The sequence below is a fragment of the Globicephala melas genome, chromosome 16, assembly GCF_963455315.2.
Source record: "Globicephala melas chromosome 16, mGloMel1.2, whole genome shotgun sequence".
Lineage (NCBI taxonomy): Eukaryota > Metazoa > Chordata > Mammalia > Artiodactyla > Delphinidae > Globicephala > Globicephala melas.
The window spans coordinates 7,844,544-7,863,662 of record NC_083329.1 but is presented as its reverse complement, the minus strand read 5'-3'; the positions used below and the strand labels follow the sequence as shown (position 1 = coordinate 7,863,662).

General features: G+C 51.9%; 1 protein-coding gene across 4 annotated transcripts in view; it reads right to left on the bottom strand.

The window, feature by feature from the left end:
* The window catches only part of CHST15 (carbohydrate sulfotransferase 15), a 99,637-nt gene extending 82,320 nt beyond the window's left edge, over positions 1-17,317 (bottom strand). The window contains exon 1 of one of the 4 annotated variants that reach the window (XM_060286444.1): positions 17,206-17,317. The gene's annotated coding sequence lies outside the window, so the exon portion shown is untranslated. Of the gene's footprint in view, positions 1-15,494; positions 15,960-16,129; positions 16,237-16,956; positions 17,083-17,205 lie in introns of those variants that run through there. The other 3 variants (XM_070043907.1, XM_030831998.2, XM_030831997.3) reach the window with 3 other exon arrangements.
* Positions 17,318-19,119: the final 1,802 nt, after the last annotated feature.

The window sequence follows — 19,119 nt, the reverse complement described above, 5'->3', positions numbered from 1 at the left end:
CTACAGTGGTCCTGAGATCCTGGACCTCTCCAGAGGCCTTCCACTCAGCTGGGAGGGCAGAGCCCAAGCAGTGGACACCAGAGATGAAAGCCAAGATGGGATGGAGCTGGCCCTCTAGGGACCGAGGCACAGGGTTACAGAGACACACGTTAACCATTGCGAGGTACTGGATTTTGTCAGCCTTTAATATTCTGCAGTGAAAAATCACTGGCTTTATACACACACACACACACACACACGCACACACACAAAATCTAGAAGGGTTTTGTACTCTTCTCCAAGCTGAGCTGTCAGACAGTAGGAATTTTGGTCCTTGTACCTGTCCATGCTGAAGAGTCCAAAGGTGGATTTTTCCAGATTCCTGATGCATGGAACCTGAGAAAGCCACATAAAATCCCACCAGCAGACCAGGACAACCCCTCCACGAACCGATTCAGCTCAGCAAGTCTCTCCTAAGCACGTACAGGGGTCAAGAACCCTGCCAGAGCCCACAGAGCACACCTAGGTGACATGGCCACAGCCCTGTCCTCCTGATGCTTACAATCTACTGTTCACACAAGTTGCTACAGGTCAAGGTGGTCTAGGATGAGCATGATACAAGATGCCCAGGGACAGCTCCAAGGGCTGCAACCCATGCAGTAACACAGGGCCCGGTGCCCACAAGGGCCCCACACTTTGTTTAATGCTCTACTGTCCCCATTTTGAAGTTCTTAATAATTTTTTCATAAGGGGCTTACATTTTCATGTTGTACTAAGGCCTGCAAATTATAGAGCCAGTTCTGGAGATACCAAAAGAGTAATACAGTCAGGATTAAACGGAGAGAGAAATCACATCCAGAGAGCTTCTCTTATTCCTGGTACATGTAACAGCTAAAGTACAAATGAATACTTGGAAATGGCATTACACCCTCGGTTTACTCCCATCATTGGTTTAAGTAGAGACCTTTCCAGGGTCACTGCAGAATCAGAATCTTCCATACTATACCAAGAGGAAAGTTAGCAAAATCAGTTTCCATGAGCCTGTTTATCATAACTCTGGTCTATAACAGCATCTTTTCTAATGCAGCTCGGCCTGACGATTTTAAAACTATGGGGACCTTTAATTTATCAAGCTAATGTGATTACAAAGCCATCCCAGAGTCTAGCCATCTCAGAGGCACTCAAGTGGAGGCCCCGCCTGTGAAATTTATGACCTGAAGCTTACGCTCTTCCAGTCCCTTTAAATGGGAAAATCTTTACCTTAGTTGAGGGATGAACTCATTCCACAATCTGAAAAAAAAAAAAAAATTAAGCCCTTCTACAAGTGCTCTGCTCTGTTAGTTTTTACAACTCGTCCGCAGACAACGAGGTTTAAATACCATTTACCAACAAGCTTCATTTTAACCTTCCTTTGCGGAGGATGCAAAATCAATTATGTATCTGCTGATAACGTCCTCGCATCACGTTCTGGTGGCATCTCACGATTAATGCAGTCCATAAGGCTGGCCGTAAGCAGCTTCACACAACACCTTCTGGTTATTACAAGCATCACTCTGACCCAGAGCTGAATGTAGGGGGTTCAGACACAGCATAATGCATGGGGATTTTGCATCTTTAAGAAATCAGTTTGTAGATGGTTTAATTAAAATACACCAGAGCATAATTCAATTGGAATTGAGGTTCCCATCAAACCAAATTAGGCAGCAGAAATCTTTCCAACCTTAAAAGTCCCTACAAGGGACAGGGTAGAAATTTCACTCAGCTATTTGGAGTGTTTCTTCCTCTACTGATATAACTGTTTTCACCAGTAAAACCAACTGCACTCAAAGACAGAAGGGACATGACATCTTCTCAGCCAAGCCCCTCGTGTTGCAGGTGAGAAAAGAGGCTCAGAGAAGTCAAGTAAGCAGCCCCAGGACACAGAGCAGTCAGTGAGAACTGGGACCAGAGATGCAGTGGCCTGAAAAAATGAGGGCAGGGCTTCCCTGGTGGCGCAGTGGTTGAGAGTCCGCCTGCCGATGCAGGGGACGCGGGTTCGTGCCCCGGTCCGGGAAGATCCCACGTACCACGGAGCGGCTGGGCCCATGAGCCATGGCCGCTGAGCCTGCGCGTCCGCAGCCTGTGCTCCGCAACGGGAGAGGCCGCAACAGTGAGAGGCCCGCGTACCGCAAAAAAAAAAAAAAAAAGAAAGAAAGAAATAAAATAACTTCTGCTCTCAAACCCTAAGTGACAGGACAAGGAGGATGGCGGTTTTCTTTGCTTCTCACCAGCCCTGCTTTTTGAAACTGCAGCAGCCGTGGGCCAGCCGGCAGGGAACAAGGGTTCTTCACCCAGAGATGAGACAGTGAGAAAGCGAAGCTGTAAAGGAAAATTCGGGGGATGCAGAACAGAAAACAACGGGCATCAACCCAAGGGTGCTATGAACCAAGTCCTCTGACCAGCTCTCCCAAGCCCACCTGATCCCATCCCACCAACTGATCCCCTCCTCGGAACTTGGCATTGGCTGTTCCCTCTGCCTGGGATGCGCTTCCCGAGCTGCAGACGGTGGTGCCTTCTCGTCATTCAAGAATCAGCTTAGATGTCACCTTTTCGGAAAGGCCTTCTCCGATCACCCAGACAGTCACTTCCCATCCCATAGCACTTATTATTGCCTGTTCTCTGATATTCGTGAACTCATCCGTGAGAATATACACTCTGTGAGTGCAGGGACCCTGTCCGTCTAATTACTGCTGGATTCCCAGCTCCTAGGACAGCATTGGGCACACGGTAGGTCCTCAAATCACTGGAGGGTGGCTCTTAAAGGGGGTGCAGGGCTTCCCTGGTGGCGCAGTGGTTGGGAGTGCGCCTGCCGATGCAGGGGACGTGGGTTCGTGCCCCGGTCCGGGAAGATCCCACGTGCCGTGGAGCAGCTGGGTCCGTGAGCCATGGCAGCTGGGCCTGCGCATCCGGAGCCTGTGCTCTGCAATGGGAGAGGCCACAACAGAGGCCCGCATACCGCAAAAAAAAAAAAAGGGGGGGCTGCAGAGCCTGAGTCAGAAGAGTTGAAGATGAAGGGTCAGGCTCTCAAATGGTCTTCGTTAACGAAGTTGAAGGATCAGGGGCAAGTCATTTCACACCCCAGGTCTCGGTTTCTCCAGCTGTAAAAGGGGGGTAAGCAGGACAGGAAAACAACCCAGACGACCGGTAAGACCCTTGCCGTTTCCGCACTGTGGGTCGAGGTCTTCAATCAATCAATGTATTCTTGCCTTTCCTCCTTTCATCCATTTGTCCATCCATCCAATCATTCTTTCCCATGGGCTGGGTCCTGGGGATATAACCTTGAGTGAGACACACCTCCTATCCTAAAGGGACAAATACCTTCTAGTGGCAGAGAGGGAAAGGAGGTAATTCCTGCACTGACCAGCTAAGGGCCAAGGAGACTCCTGGGTCTCTGGCTGGGCCATTCATGCAGAGAAGGAAACCAGAGCTAAAATCCCACAGATGCTGCAGTGATGGAACATCTATATTAGTTACATCCAGGGAATCTGATCAAGGAACCCAAAGAGAGTCACAGTTGAGGACAGATTGAGGACAGAAGAGGATCACTCCTGAGATTTCTGCAGATTACCTGTCCCCCATCTTTGCCATGGAAGGACTGGAAATCCTCCTCAGGGGAACAATTACAATCACTGCTACATTCCATCTTATTAACTAAAGAGCTTAACACACGCACCCACGTACGAACATGAGCACATGTGAGCACACGTGAGCACACACGCACACAGAGATGCCCTGGGCCAACCCCTGAAGAACTCATGGAGGACTGGAGTATATGCATATTTCTTTCAAAACGCCCCACAGGAGTTCTGATGTGGCACCTGGATTTAGAGTCAACGAGCCTCCTGCAAAGTTTCCTTCTGATCACAGTTGTAGAGGTCAATGATAACAGCGTGAAATGTATCCAGGAGGATCTTAGCAGGTGAACTTTCCTAAGCATCGAGAACATTGCAGTCACAAAACAAAAGCTAGGCGCTTCCCTGGTGGCGCAGTGGTTGAGAATCTGCCTGCTAATGCAGGGGACACGGGTTCGAGCCCTGGTCTGGGAAGATCCCACATGCCGCGGAGCAACTGGGCCCGTGAGCCACAAGTACTGAGCCTGCGCGTCTGGAGCCTGTGCTCCCCAACAAGAGAGGCCGCGATAGTGAGAGGCCCGCGCACGGCGATGAAGAGTGGCCCCCGCTTGCCACAACTAGAGATAGCCCTTGCACAGAAACGAAGACCCAACACAGCAAAAATAAAATAAATAAATAATAAACTCCTACCCCCAACAGCTTCTTTAGGAAAAAAAAAGCTAGTCTGGGTGGGGCGGGGTGTGATGAACTGGGCAATTGGGATTGACATGTATACACTGATGTGTATAAAACTGATGACTAATAAGGACCTGCCATAACAAAAAATAAATAATATAAAATTCCAAAAAAAAAAAAAGAGAGACAACCAAAAGCTAGAGCTAGCTGAATGATAAGGTTCAGACAACAGACTGTTGATTGTTGGGGGGTAGGGAAGGCTGAGGGGAGGGGAAATGAGTGAAGGTGGTCAAAAGGTACAAACTTCCAGTTATAAGATAAATAAGTCCTGGGGAACCTAATGTACAGCATGGTGACTATAGTTAACAATACTGTATTGTTTGTTTTGTTTGTTTGTTTGTTTGCGGTACGCGGGCCTCTCACTGTTGTGGCCTCTCCCGTTGCAGAGCACAGGCTCTGGACACGTAGGCTCAGCGGCCATGGCTCAGGGGCCCAGCCACTCCGCGGCTTGTGGGATCTTCCCGGACCGGGGCACGAACCCACGTCCCCTGCATCGTCAGGCAGACTCTCAACCACTGCGCCACCAGGGAAGCCCTGTATTGTGTTTTTGAAAGTTGCTGAGAGTAAATCTTAAAAGTTCTCATCACAAGAAAAAAAATTGCAACTACGTGAGGTGATGGATGTCAGCTAAACCTATTGTGGTGATCATTTTGCAATATAAACATGTATCAAATCATTATGTTGTACACTTTAATACAATGTTATATGTCAATTATATCTCAATAAAACTAGGAAAAAACAAAAAAACTAAAGCTAGTCTGGGGATTCAGCTCAACACCCCGGGACGCACCCCCAGCCTTTGCAACACACCCACCCAGGAAAGCTGCCTGCAGGTCCCGCACATTTCCTTCCTTGCTGTGGCCCAGCCTAACTCTTTCAAAAACAACTTCATAATGTACCCTGGAGTCACAACCACAGCCCCTTGTTTATGGGCTTGGCCAGATCAGATAAAATTTCATTCTCTGAATTGGTTCCTAATTTAATTACTCTCCGGATAAGCGCTGGCCTCCCGTAGCTGCAGGGGAGGGACTCAGAAGGCACTGGCGCCAGGAGCCACGAGCTGCAGTTCTCGTTTGGCAGCTGGTGGAGGATGAGTTGTTCTGGGGCCTTTGCAGATCAAAGGGGATTAGAATAGTGGGCTTGGGCCAGGCGGTCACCGTCTGTCCACCCAACCAGCCTGTGTTTATTGTCCCCAGCCAATCAAGAGGGTGACCTGCGGTTTTACTAAGCGCTCAGGGAAAACGTTCAGGGTAACTGGACTGACTCTGAAAACCCAGATTCAGCCCTGACTCTGTGTGGCCTCTCTGGGCTTCGGTTTCCCCATCTACAAAATGGGGCTGGACTATGTTTCCCTGAAGCCCTTTCCAAGCTCTAAAATCCAGACAATTCAGGTGGGGATCAGTACCTCATCTGAGAATCAAGCCTTCTCTAGGGCCAGGGAAAAAGCATATAAAAAAGTAAATGAGGGCTTCCCTGGTGGTGCAGTGGTTGGGAGTCCACCTGCCGATGCAGGGGGACGCGGGTTCGTGCCCCGGTCTGGGAGGATCCCGCATGCCGCAGAGCGGCTGGGCCCGTGAGCCATGGCCACTGAGCCTGTGTGTCCGGAGCCTGTGCTCTGCAACGGGAGAGGCCACAGCAGTGAGAGGCCCGTGTACCACAAAAAAAAAAAAAAAAAAAAAAAAAGTAAATGAATCTTATTATTAAAAGCAAGTAAAAATACCTCATAAATTTTAATTCTAGAAATGGAAACATGTCCACACAAAAACTCATAAATGAATGTTTATAGCAGCACTATTCATAAGGGCCAACAGGTGGAGAACACCCAAATGTCTATCAACAGATGCATGGATAAATAAAATGTGGTCTATTCATACAATGGAATATTATTTGGCCATAAAAAGGAATGAAGTACTGATATAAGCTACCATATGGATGAACCATAAAACATTATGTTAAGCGAAAGAAACGAGACCCACACAAAAAACATATTATATGATTTCATTCACCTGAAGTCCAGAATAGAGAAATCAATAGAGATAGAAAATAGATTCCTGGTTGCTTAAGGCTGGAGGGTGGGGGGTGAATGGAGAGAGAGAGGGCTGATAGCTAATAGGTACATGGTTTCTTTTTGATACAATGAAGTGTTCTAAAATTACATGTGGTTCTGGTTGCACATGTCTGTGAACATACTAAAAACTACAGAATTGTATACTTTAAATGGGTGAATTTTATGTTATGTGAACTACACCTCGTTAAAGCTGTTTTATAAAAAGGACAGGTTGAATGGGCAAAAAAGTCTGTTGCATGATTTGGGAGATTGGGATTGACATATATACACTAATATGTATAAAATAGATAACTAATAAGAATCTGCTGTATAAAAAAATAAAATTCACATTAAAAATACCAGATGAGAACTTCGTAAAATAAATATATATACACACAAATACATGCACGCGCACACACACACACACACACGTCTCCCTAAACAATCCTGTACCTTCATAACTGATCCAAAGGTACATAAACCCACACACACACAGAAAAAAAGAAACTGCTGACTTAAATGTGGGCAGACCTGCATTTTCCTATTGATTTGTTTCAGTTTTAACAGCCAAAAGCAAATTTATTTTCTACCATCTAAATGGCAACTGAGGTTTCATCTACTTTCCAATACATCACTTTTATTCTCTGAGCCAGATTGTGAACAATGCAAAAGGTCCATGGATTCTCAGCTGTCGACCCACAGGCAAAAGATTTTTTTTTTTCCTGGAAACTATTTCCAATAAAGAGGCCACATTTGTTAAGCTCACTCTTCCCTTTTGTACATCTTTCCATATCTAATTTCTCACAGAAACTGCTACAGAGCAGGTATGAACAGCTTTTCAAAGCTAGGGCAGCACAGATATCAGGCTGATCCCACTTGCATTAATCGGAGCCTTCTTTCATCCTCTCGTTTACTGCCGCTAATAACTTTCTTAGCCAAGTTCAATATGTCCTAAAAGCAGCTGTTTCCTCTGACTTTCAAAACAGTGCGCTTGGATTATTGGCCTGAAGTGGGGTTGGATGGGGCCTTCCTGGAACTATTATCTTTATAGAGAATTGTGACAGAATAAGGGACGGTCCCATCAGTGAAGGTCAGGCTACAGATGACCAAAGAGAAGGCAATCGTGAGCTTCCCACGGTTCAAGAACACCCAGCTACACAGGAAGATGGTCCTCCCGAAGGACTCACCATTTCTAAGCCCAGATGGTGTTTCTTTCAGACAAGAAATACTGATGGGTCAAAGTAAGAGACAAAGAGGGGAAGTTTAGTGCTTAATGCTGGATGGTACACAGGCAGCGTGGGCCTACAACTCAGCTCTCCACACCCCTCCCCTCAGACCACCACCCTGCTTTACTTCCTCCCCTGGGTGGGGTTCAGCATCCTGGGACCCCAAGCAGAAAGATGCTTGAAACTCCTATAGCCAGGACACCATCCCCTTTGCAAGACAGAGAAGGAGTCCTGCTACCTCAAAACTGAGTCCCAGTCCTAAGGCAACAGTGTCCAGTGGGAGAGGAGGTGTTGGTCCCACCAGAGAGAAGGGCCCTGGGCTGGCTGGGATGCCAGACAAAGGAGGTCCTGGTAGCAGCCAAACAGAGGCCAGAGTTGGGGTTCCCGGCCCTGCCAAGACCCCCCCTGGGTCCCCACTCATTTGTCCTTCACCCTGTGATGATAGGGAGGATTCCAGGCAGGGGATGAGCCTGGATTCAGGGCTGGCTTATGGACTAGGTTGGCCCTCTCCAACAGACCAGACATCCCCCCACTCTGTATTTGTTGAGACTCTGGAGAGAGGCTTTCCATCGAGGGCTGCCAACAGAGAGTTTGGAGAATAAACCCACCCAACACACACACTCACACACACACACACACACACACACACACTCTCTCTCTCTCTCTCTCTCTCTCTCTCTCTCTCTCTCTCTCTCTCTCTCTCTCTCTGCCAGGAGCAGAGGCCCTGGCCCAGCCCGACTGCAGCCCCCAATCTCTCATTCCAAAGAAGAGGGCGGAGACCAAATAAGCGGTGATATCCTTCCTCCAGCAAATGTCTGACAAATCTGCACTTTTCTTCATGGAAAATTAAAAAGCTAAACTGCCCCAAGAATCTGATGGAGGATGACAGCCTCCAGGGGCCCTCAGAGTTCATCCTTGAACCAGAAACGAGATGGCGGAAAGAACACCAATCCCCGCATTCTTCTCACATCTTCCTACGGCAACAGCAATTCTGAAATCAGGCGTCTGGTTACATGACCCAGAGATGAGCCAGCTGCGGCCAACTCCCACCTGGATGTCTAGGAGACTGAGGACGGAGAAGCCGGCTGGTCCCACGGGACCTGGGCCAAAACTTCGCCCTGCCCTGGGGTGGTTGCAACTTAACAGCGTGATCATAAGTGTCTGTCGGGAAACCCAACTACTTGGCCCAATTCCCTGGGGCAACTCCGCTTTCTTGTAATCCTGGAGATCCCTTCTGTGCACAAAGCAAATACGGTTCTGTGTGTACATGTGGAAGACTTTACATAAACAGGTTCTTGAATCAGAGGCAGTAACCCTCTGTAGACCAATAGTCTGATTTTTGGTTTGGAAATTATGGTCCCTATAAATACATGCCGGGACATACTTTATATTTTTAATGCAAATATTTACATTCCAAACAAAGGAGCATGGAACTTAAAGACAAGCTATTTATACTGGCCATAAGAAACACTAACGACCTCAACATTGCTTTCCTGAGTAAATGGCTCCTGACTTCTATTCCTGAAATACCAACCAAAATTCCATAACGTTTATCCCCAAGACTCTCAAGACACAAAAAACTGGGCTCACTACCTTTTAATAGCCCAAAACTCTAGTGTCAGGAAATCCAAGGTTATTACGTTAGGCTCTTGACTCCTGCAGAAATTTAGCGACAAGCATTAACTCTCCTGCACCATATGCTGCCGAATTGGGGATACTTTTCTGTCTTCTGGATGCACACCCAGAGGCCCACGTGAAATCCATCACAGCCCTTCCTCCAGGACTAGCTGGCTTTTGAGCATTCATTCAACTCTCGCGACTGAGTGGGCCCCCAGACAGCCTCATCACCCTTGAGGGGCTTGCTGGGCATGGGTGAGTGGACCACACACCCAGGAAAACTAGAAAGAACGTGGTATAAAGTAGGTTGAGTTCAATAGCGTAGAATTGCAGACACTCAGAGGAGGACGGTAACACCTGGATGGGAGGATATGGAGAGATGGTAAGAATTACTGGCAAAGCTTCCCGAAGGTGGTGATGGGACGGGGGGCCGGGGGCTGATGAAGGTTCAGGCCATGCAAAGAGGAGGCTGGATCCACAGTTCCCCCCTGGGATGAACCGGGAGGGAGAACCAAGAGAGTGGGAGAGCAGAAAAGGCTCTCCCACTCAGGCTACCAGGCTGTCAGCCAGCCAGTGGCTCCGGGGGCACCCCCGCCCCTTGTAAATTACATGTGTGTCACAAAGGCTAATCATTATCTCAATCTGGCTAATCACTGCCATGCTCTACAGATAACAAGGCCTGGTTAACAGGCTCACTTCCTAATCTCAGTGTCCCCCTCAATATCCTTATCAACTGCATATCTAATGCTGCCCTTATCAATTTATGCCTAATAGGTACCACGTGCCAGCCCCAAACCCCTGCCCCCTGCCCCCGTGGGTCAGGCCCGGGGCTAAGTACTTATTATTTGCTGTGTGTGGAGGTGGGGTGGGGGATGGGGGGGTATCGTCTTGCCCACTCCTGATGTTTCTTCCTCGTGGAGACAGCGCCACCTGTGTACCACCACCTGTGTCTACACCTGGTGGTGTCCATCCACCCCCATCCCAGGAGTGTGCAAGGAGGACCTAGACACAGGTAGCCTGGCCTTGCCTCTTCCCACACAGAGTAGGCACTGCCCCCTGCTGGCTACCCTGTGGAGGAAGGGGGCCGGCCCAGGGAGAGGCTGCCGCTTTCCCACTGGACCTGTGACTCAGGGGAGGTCAGCCGGCCTAACTGCCCACTTCTCACTTGAGGATTGCGATGCCCACGTGCCCACCGGTTCAATCACATTCTACTATGTCTACTTCAGCCGGGAACAAACATTGCATTTTTACCTCCACCTATCTTTCTCCTCCCCTCTCTCTCTGTAAGTTCAGAACTTGGCCAGGAAAGAGGGGCTCAGTTTGGGGAGCTCCCTTGAACCCTAACTTGTACTACTGGTACTCAAACTACACTACAAGGACAAGGAAGAGATTATTAACCCCACTTTACAGGTGAGGAAACCGAGGCACAAGGAGATTAAACCACTTGCCCAGGGTCATGATCAAACGCAGGTCAACGGGGTGCCCAGGCTCACCCCACCACCTCCAAGGGCCTATACAGGATTCAACACCCAGGCTAAAAGAACATCTCCATGATGGGCACCAAACATTTGGTTGATTGGAAAATGAAGGTGCTGGCCGAGCTTACTTCATCCAGCCCGAGTCAGTTAACGTGTGTCACGAAGGGCAGACAGAGCTGCCCAGACCCCTTTCAACAAGGGGTGAGAAAATAACACACCTTCACAGACCTCTCAGACTCTGAAATGCACCTTCTAACATCACAGCAAATGTGCCACGGGCCCCGGCCCTGGGGGCAGCTCCCTACAAGGGCACAGCAGAGCGGGACAGAACTTCCCCCCAAGATCCAGGGCTGCCCCGAGAGGGACAGAATTGCCAACTCTCATGTCCTTTCCCCCTCAGAGGCCACTCCACTATGTTTTTGACCACAGGGAGCAAAAAGGGCCAGCAAACACATACTCCATTTCAAGAGAAGACGTGAAACCACCAGGTTCCCGCATATCACTAGAAAAAACAATTGCGCCTGCCTTGTAATCTAATTATTTGCCCATGCTGGGGTATTTTCCAGGCACCTGGGTAACTAGGCTTCCTGTTTCAATATTTTTATCACAAACACGATTCTGGAAAGTGTCCAGGTTTCCATTATAATGATACTCTCTGCTTTTGAGGATCCACCAGCCTCACTTTCTTCAGAGACCTGAAAGGCCTGGACCAGGACAAACTCTAGAAATGTAGCATAGGTGTCAGGGAGAGCCTGCCCCGGCAAAAAGGCCCCCCCCCCACACCTACTCAGGACTCTCTGACGCTTACAGTGGTGCTCAAGATGTAACATTCAAAAGCCAGCCCCCCCAGCACATTTCCTGGTCTGCCCTGGGCTTAAGCGCATCTCATGGGAGCACAGCCAAACCGACCTACAGCCTGTCCACAGCGTTCCGCTGGAAGCATCCCAGAGGGCAACTGTGGATCCAGGCCCCTCTTTGCACAGATGAAGAAATAGCCCAGAGAGGTGAAGCAACCAGCCTGACTAGAATCCAACGTGTCCTGGGGCTCCCGGCCTTACGGGGTGTAAGAGAAGTCCTCTGAGGTAGAATATGCCAGAATTCCACCCCCAACACACACCAAGAAATATACACACCTACATAAAAGACTGTACGCGCAATTTCAGAGGGATCAGAGACGTCCCCCGTCCCTGGTTATGAGCTCTAGAGCTAAAGAATACCACAAAAGCCGATGTTTCTTAAGCACTTACTGTATGCCAGGCACCGCTCCAAGTGCCCGGCAGGTATTGTCATGTAGAGGACCCCAGCTCTCAGGCCAGGGGTGAAGTCGCCCCAGACCACTCCAATGTCAGAGTCGCTAATGCAGACTCCTGCCGCACTCTGGGCAGCACTGTGGAACTCCGACTTGCAAGTTCTGCCTCGCCTACTGCTCTGAGCGCTGCCTCTCAGCTCCCACGCACCTGGCCCTGGGCCTGCACCTGGAAGAAGGCATCAATGCTGCATGTAGCTGCTGCTGATGAAAGAGGCTGCTCGCGTTTCCTGTACATCCTTTTCGAAATCAGCAGAGACTGAGAACCTGCTTTCTCCTGCCACCTCCCCGCCCCTTACCACTTGCTGATTCACGCCCACCTTCCCCTTTTAGAGCCAGGATTGTTTTTCTCCCCCTCCAGCCCCATTTCCCTCCTTCCTCCACTGCCATTCCGTGCTCCTAGCTCCTGCACATCCGGATGACTGAAAGCTTCTTCCCTGTGATTTCCAAGAGTCTCCCTGCCCTCTGATTGAGACACAGGGGGACACCTGTCTGACCTGGCTGGCACAGGGCCAGCTGGGAACCAGTAGGGGCCCAGCAAATGACAGCTGTTATGACCAAATGTCTTCCTCCCCAACCCCCGTACGTAAAAATATATATATATTCTGTATTGGCCCAAATCCACAAAAAACCTTTACTTTTCTTCCTAGATATGGAGACTGGATACTCAGTAGACAACTCCCACCTCTATGCTTCATTTCATGCTGTGAAGACACGGGTCTACACATAAATCATCTCGTCCCAGTGCTTCCTTTTAAAGGATGAGCATCTCAGGAAGGAAATCAGACCCCAGCACTTGAGAACAATAACGAAAGACCCTGTGCAAGTCCAAACAGTCTCCCAGGACGTCGTTAGCTAAGTGAGAAGACGGGCTCTGGATTCACAGCAAAGCAACACAGTTCCGGCGGAACTCAGTCGACATCACCTGAGCATCCTGACTTTCAGGTGGATGTACCGTTTTCACCAGTGGCTGCAAGTGTCGCTTCTAAATCACGTGCTGCTAAAGAGATGCCCAGTGACAGAGTGCTCACACGGTGACACTGCCAGGCCAGCTACGTTTCAAACTAGTTTCTGTTTTTAGAATTTAAGGAAACTCCTCTCTCATACAAATGCATCCCAAATGACACCTGGCAATCCAGGGCCTGCTGAGACCTGGGGACCAGGACAGGGTCTGGATACAGGGACAGGAAGCAAGAGCTCCCCACCACAGGGAAGGTCCATTCATCTAGGAGTTTCCAAGAGGCTCCAGTCCAGCAGGGTGGGATGACAGAGCCAGCCCAGGAGCTGGAGAATCAGAGACCTGGTTTGACTTTCCACTTCTGGGCTGTGTGACCTCAGACCCACTACTCCGAGCCTCAATTTCCACATCAGTAAAAGGAGACTCTCCTCCTATACAACCCACCTCTCACTTTCCTTGCCTTACTGTCCTGCCCACCTTTGAACGCAGCTCGCTGTTCATTTGTCCATCAGGTACAGGCATTTTTGCCTGCTCCCTTCCTCCGAGGGCTGGGTCTCTATCTTATCATGGTGTACTATTTGATAATGAAATTATATAAAAAGTTTTAGGCAGGGTGTCTCTTTCCACATGACAAGAATTCAGCGCTTTGCAAGGCAGAAATAGAGACACAGATGTAGAGAACAAATGTATGCACACCAAGGGGGGAAGCGGGGTGGTGGTGGGATGAACTGGGAGATTGCAATTGACGTATATACACTAATATGTATAAAATAGATAACTAATAAGAACCTGCTGTATAAGTAAATAAATAAATGAAATTAAAAACAAAAGAATTCATCAAATAGCTATTGAATGGATGCATGACACACGGCACATGAAGCAGCCGGGCACATGGCCACAGGCACATCGGGCTCCCGTCAATTCTCAATCCCTCGGCCTCGGGGAGATGCGATCCCCATGCCCCGTCAGGTGTCACAGGTCTCTGACAGTGGGATGCCCTCCCCAGTACACAGACACAGGGCCAGACGTCAAGCTTCAGACCTCCTGGCAGAGTACTCACCCCACCCCCTACTTGTAGCACTGGAGCCCACACTTAAATGTCCAGGCTCAAGAATTCTCTTGAGAAGTAACAAGACCTGTCAAGTCCATTTTTTTCCCCTCAACTGGCTGGAGCTGAGCCAAAGCTGCCCTCCTTAGGTAGGGCATGTGCTCACCTGCCCAGGGCAGCCCCAGAGCGTCTCCCCTCTCCCCATCCCCCAGAGCTCGCCTGGACGCGGATGCTATCCATGCCATCGGCAGATGCCAGGCGGATGCTAGCCGGGCCACCTCCAGCCAGGCCCTAGGTGGCCTTGGACAACCACAGTCTAATCACAACCCAGCCCTAACCTAAAGCTTCTGCTAGGGCAGGTTCCAAGAGCCTGGGGCTCCCATGGCCCAGCTGGTTGACTTGGAGTTTCTTTTCTGCTCTTTCTCCAGACACCAAGTAAGCAGAGTCCACTTCCCAGCCTCTCCCAAACTTTCCTATAAACATAGCTTCTTCCAGATGCAGGGATTAATCTTCTCTCCTTCAGGCCAGCAGAAAATCAAATTCCTCACCTCTTCTGGCCAGGGGCAGCAGCAACAGAGGAGAAGAAAGGTGCAGACACAGAGGCCTCACGGCAGCCACAGTGACGGTGCTGGGATGCCTGGCCATCTAACCATCAAAGAAAAGCAAGGCTCACGTGGGATCCACTATGGACAAACCCGCCTCTCCACCTCCCACACACAATATCCTGGATGAATTAACCCTGCTCACTGCAGTCATACAATACCCAGAGAGAAAAAACACAAAAACATCATTGAATTTCCTTCAGAGGGCCCTAGAAATGGTTCTCCCGGGAAGCTGGACCTGGGAGGGAAGAAGAGCCCTGCAGCTCCACTTCTGGCTCAACTACGCACCTATGCACTGAGAGAGACCACGGCAAGCTGCTTCACCTGGCTGGCTCAGTTTCCCCATGCAGCAGGAGGCAAGGAAAACATTTTCCTGCCAATCTTTCAGGAGTATTAGAGACAAAAACGTATTTGATTTAAAACTACCTCATAAAAAGGCATTTTTATGCCCATGCTATTTTAAACAAAATCATATATGATTTGCACCTCAAGACGGCCTGATTCAACGTACAGTTGGTAAAATTAATAAGTGCCACGTTCTGGAAGGGAGGGTTCCTGATTTTGCACCATTTGGGAAGGGGGCGGGAGCAGGAAAGCTGGGCATGGAAAATGGTGTGCGAGGTTCTAGAGGTACTTGGGGCAAATCTCCAGGCCTCAGTTTCCACCTGGACGCCTCAGCGGGTGCACGTGCCCCCGGGCTGCTTTCTGCTCCAACACCGGCTGGCTGGCTGCCCTCTTAGGAACCGCAGTTGAGGAAAGAGGAGCTGGGGCCCTGCGAAGCCCTCGGCTCAGCCTCACAGAACAGCGCGCCACATCCCTTCCCGGGGCGTCCTGCGGCTTCCTGGACATACAACTTCATTCCCCAGAACTCCGTGCCATCAACTCACCCAACGTGAATGCAGCCAAGGGCCTCGGGGAACCGGAAACTGGGGGCCGGAGGAGCGAGTCTCAGCCCCAGGCTTTGCCGCCTCCTTCTCGAACCTCCCTGCTCGAGGCGCGGACGTCCAGCTGCCTACAGCCGGCACTCAAGCCCCAACCTTCAGTCCACACCCGCCGCTCCACCCCGCGGGCCGACCCCGGGCGCTGGGCGGACGGGCAACGTGGGCACCAGGACCGCGACGGGGCGGTCGAGCAGCCGCACCCAGGACCCTGGCGGCTCCAGATCCTGCACACACAAGCACACACAAGCGCGCGCGCCGGCCAATCCGTTCGCCCGGAGGAGTCGGAAGGCGCCTCCACAGCTCTTCATTCATTCCCCCAAAGGCGAGGTTCCCTTCTCCCGGGCGCCTCCATCCCAAGATCCTAGGGGGCTCCAAGGGGGCCAACTGCGCCACGAGCCGCCCGCCATCCGCCCACGGCCGCCAAGTCCTCTCCACCCGCACACGCAACCCAACAGACTCGGGCTCCATCACGATCGGCAGCGTCGCCCCCGCGCAGGGGCCGTTGCCACCCCGGCTCCCCACAGCTTCGTCACCCCGCAGCCCCACCGCCCGGCCGCCCCGCCGCGCCACTCGGCTCAGACCTGCAGCGCTCGGCTCGCCGCGCCCAGGCCGGCCGGGGACGCCGCCGCCGCCGCCACCGCAGCCGGGAAGCGCCGGCTACTCCGGAGTCACGCCGCCTCCTGAGCTGGGAAGGGGCAGGGGGCGGGGAGGAAGGAAGAGGGAGCGGGGAGCAAAAGTTCAGGACGCCCCGGGCCTCGCCGCGCCCCCGTCTCCTCCCAGGCCCGCCCCCGCGGTCCCCCTCCCGGAACCCGGTCCCACAGGCTTCGGCGCCCGGGACACCCCCAACACACACCAAGCCTCCCCTCCCAGTGTGGCCGCAGGACTGGAGCCGGGGCGAGGAGGCGGTTCTGAACCCGAGTCCAGGAAAGAGTGGCAGATGCACACCTACCTGCCTCGGGCCGCGCCTGGAAACTTCCCAGAAGTGCGCCGGGAAGCGGAGCGCAAGGCTGGGGAATCCCCACCCCCACCCCCATCCCCACCCAAAGCGCGCTCTTAAGGAGAAAGCACCGATCTGTCGGTCCGTCGGTCCTCCGCCTGCAGCGCGCCGCCCCGATTCCGACTCCTGGGGTCGTTCTCCTGGGGCCACCCCGTGCGTGCCCCGTGGCGTGCGCCCCCCGCCGGCCTCCGGCTGTCCGCGGCGCCACCACCCCGCCGCCGAGTACCCCGTCCCCGAGCTCCGACCGCATTTTCCCGAGCCGGGGAGGGGGGCGTGCGACCCTTCCCGCGGGGTCCCCAGCGCGCGGGGCGCCCAGAGCACGGCCAGAACCGGCGGCGAGGGGACGCCCTCGGCTGGGGGCCGCGGTTGCCTCGGGGAGACTGGGCCGAGGGTCGCGGGGCCCAAACCTGCCTCGGCTCCGCGCGCTCGCAAGTTCATTGTCTGCCTGGGCCGTCGTCGCCGCCGCCGCTGCCGCCGCGCCGGGAGCGCCGCGGGGAGTGAGGCTGCGCGCAGCCTCCGCCAGGCCGGACTCCCTACGCCCAGCCCGGGCCGCCCCCGGCGCTGCCCGGCCAGAACGCGGAGGGGCGCCGGAGCCCGGAGCCAGACACCACCCGCCGCTCGTCGCCGCCCCCTCCGCCGCGCCTGGCACCCAACTTGTACCTGAGAAGCCCGAGTCCAGCCCGGGAGCCTCTTCGGCTCCGGCTCCGCGGGAGCGCGCCCAGCCCCGCGCCTCGAGCCCCTCATCCAGGGCGCGTCAACCTGACTCCCCGAGCGCAGGGAGGAAAAGTTTGGGAGTGACGTGCGGATGGCGAATGAAACAAACGAAAAGAACCCTCCCCCCGCCCCATGTCGCGCTGACACACATCAGCTCGAGTCTGGAATGTGAGAAAAAGGCGTGTGCGCGGAGCGGTGGGTTTGGTTCCCGCCCCCTCTCCTTCCAAGTAAACACGGCTTGTGCGATGCGGTGATTCCAAATAGAAAGCAAACCGAAACCCCTAAAGTCTGCCAATGACACCCTGCCAGAGACATCTTTAACGAACTTGGCGGTCTGGAGCCAGCCCATACGTTGATATTCAAGGCCATGGCGCTGGTGGGTTCCGCGCCCTCTGTTGTATTTTTGCATCCCGAGAAGGCTCTCCCGGGCTCTTCGGCCCAGCCTGTTTGCTTCCACGGTGAGGGAAGGCTCAGCGGGACCCCGAGCCCGGCCGGCCGCAGTGGCCCAGGGGGTGGCAGCTCCAGGAAACCACCTGGGCTGCCCGAGGTCAAGGAAGCGGCACCAGTGGTCAACTCCGGGCTCTTGAATGGAGATACCGTCAGTTAAAGAAAAGACACTTTGAATTCTGGAAGACTCGACTCAAGCCCAGCCTCTCAGGAAACAGGTCCAAGGGACAGAAAAAAAAAAATCCTTGTTCTCAGTCACATAGCCTTTTGCCTGCCCGTGTCCCCATGGCTACAGTCCGGCATCTTGTCCTCAAAGCAACAAAGCAACCAAGAGTGGAGCTAAAATGCTCTATAAGTGTCAAGCGCTGGCCCACCGCTGAGGGATGCGTCCGGAGGGTGCCTTTTCCCCCTTTCCTCTCTTTCTGGAAATACGTGACTTTGATCGCTTGAGGCTTCATTTCACCCCCCCCCCCGAAACTATAACCCACCCTGAGGTCATAAACTTCGGCTCGGCATCCACGGCAACTAATGCAGAGGTCACAATCAGAGGATTATAACTGCAGATGGAAAGCTGGGATGAGAGGGGAATTCTTCAGAACGGTATCTTGTTTTCCTGCAAATAATGCCTCTTACATAAAATCTACGAAGAAAGATTAATGCAGCAAAGAGACCAGCCTTAGAATCTCAGACTAGATTGCTTTTTCCATATAGACTCCACTTGGTGGTTTTTGTTCATTATTATTTTTTTAAACAAAAAGCTTTTTCTGAAAGTACAATGAGCTGCTTTTTGCAGGGTTCACAATTCCCAATAGATGATGAGGCCGTTTTTCAAGGTCTTACCCACGTTGTGGCTTTGGGGCTTATTTATTAGTTCCCAAGAAAAGCCAGCCTTTCAGTAAGGTTTATATACTCAAGTAATTGCCTCGGGGGACACAGTGAAGGGTGCTGTTAAAGAAGGTTGGTTGTGCATGCTTCTGCAAGGGAGGCCCTGGGCCAGGCAGCTGTCAGACCAGAGTGTGCAATGGGTTTAAACAAACACAGGGAAGGTTCTGTGGAAACACAGAGGAGGAAATCCCCTCCTGTAAGCGAGTGTGGAACCTTATTCCACAGCCACACATACCTCGTCTTTCCTCTCCTCCCTCCAAGTAAACACACCACTCCGTTGTGGAGACAGCGCAGGGCCCACCCAGATCTCACTTTCAGATTCAGGTGTCAGAAATCTCAGTTGACTCAGAGCAAACTGTTTTTAAGTAAAATCATGGTGCCGCTTTGATATAATTCCACCAGGGACTTTCTAAAGGTATTTATATACGTGCCTGAGATTAACTGGATGACAATTTTTCCCCTCAACATTAATTGCAAAAAAACTCACCCAAGAATTGCCCTTGAGTCTTTTATTCTGGAGAGTTGAGA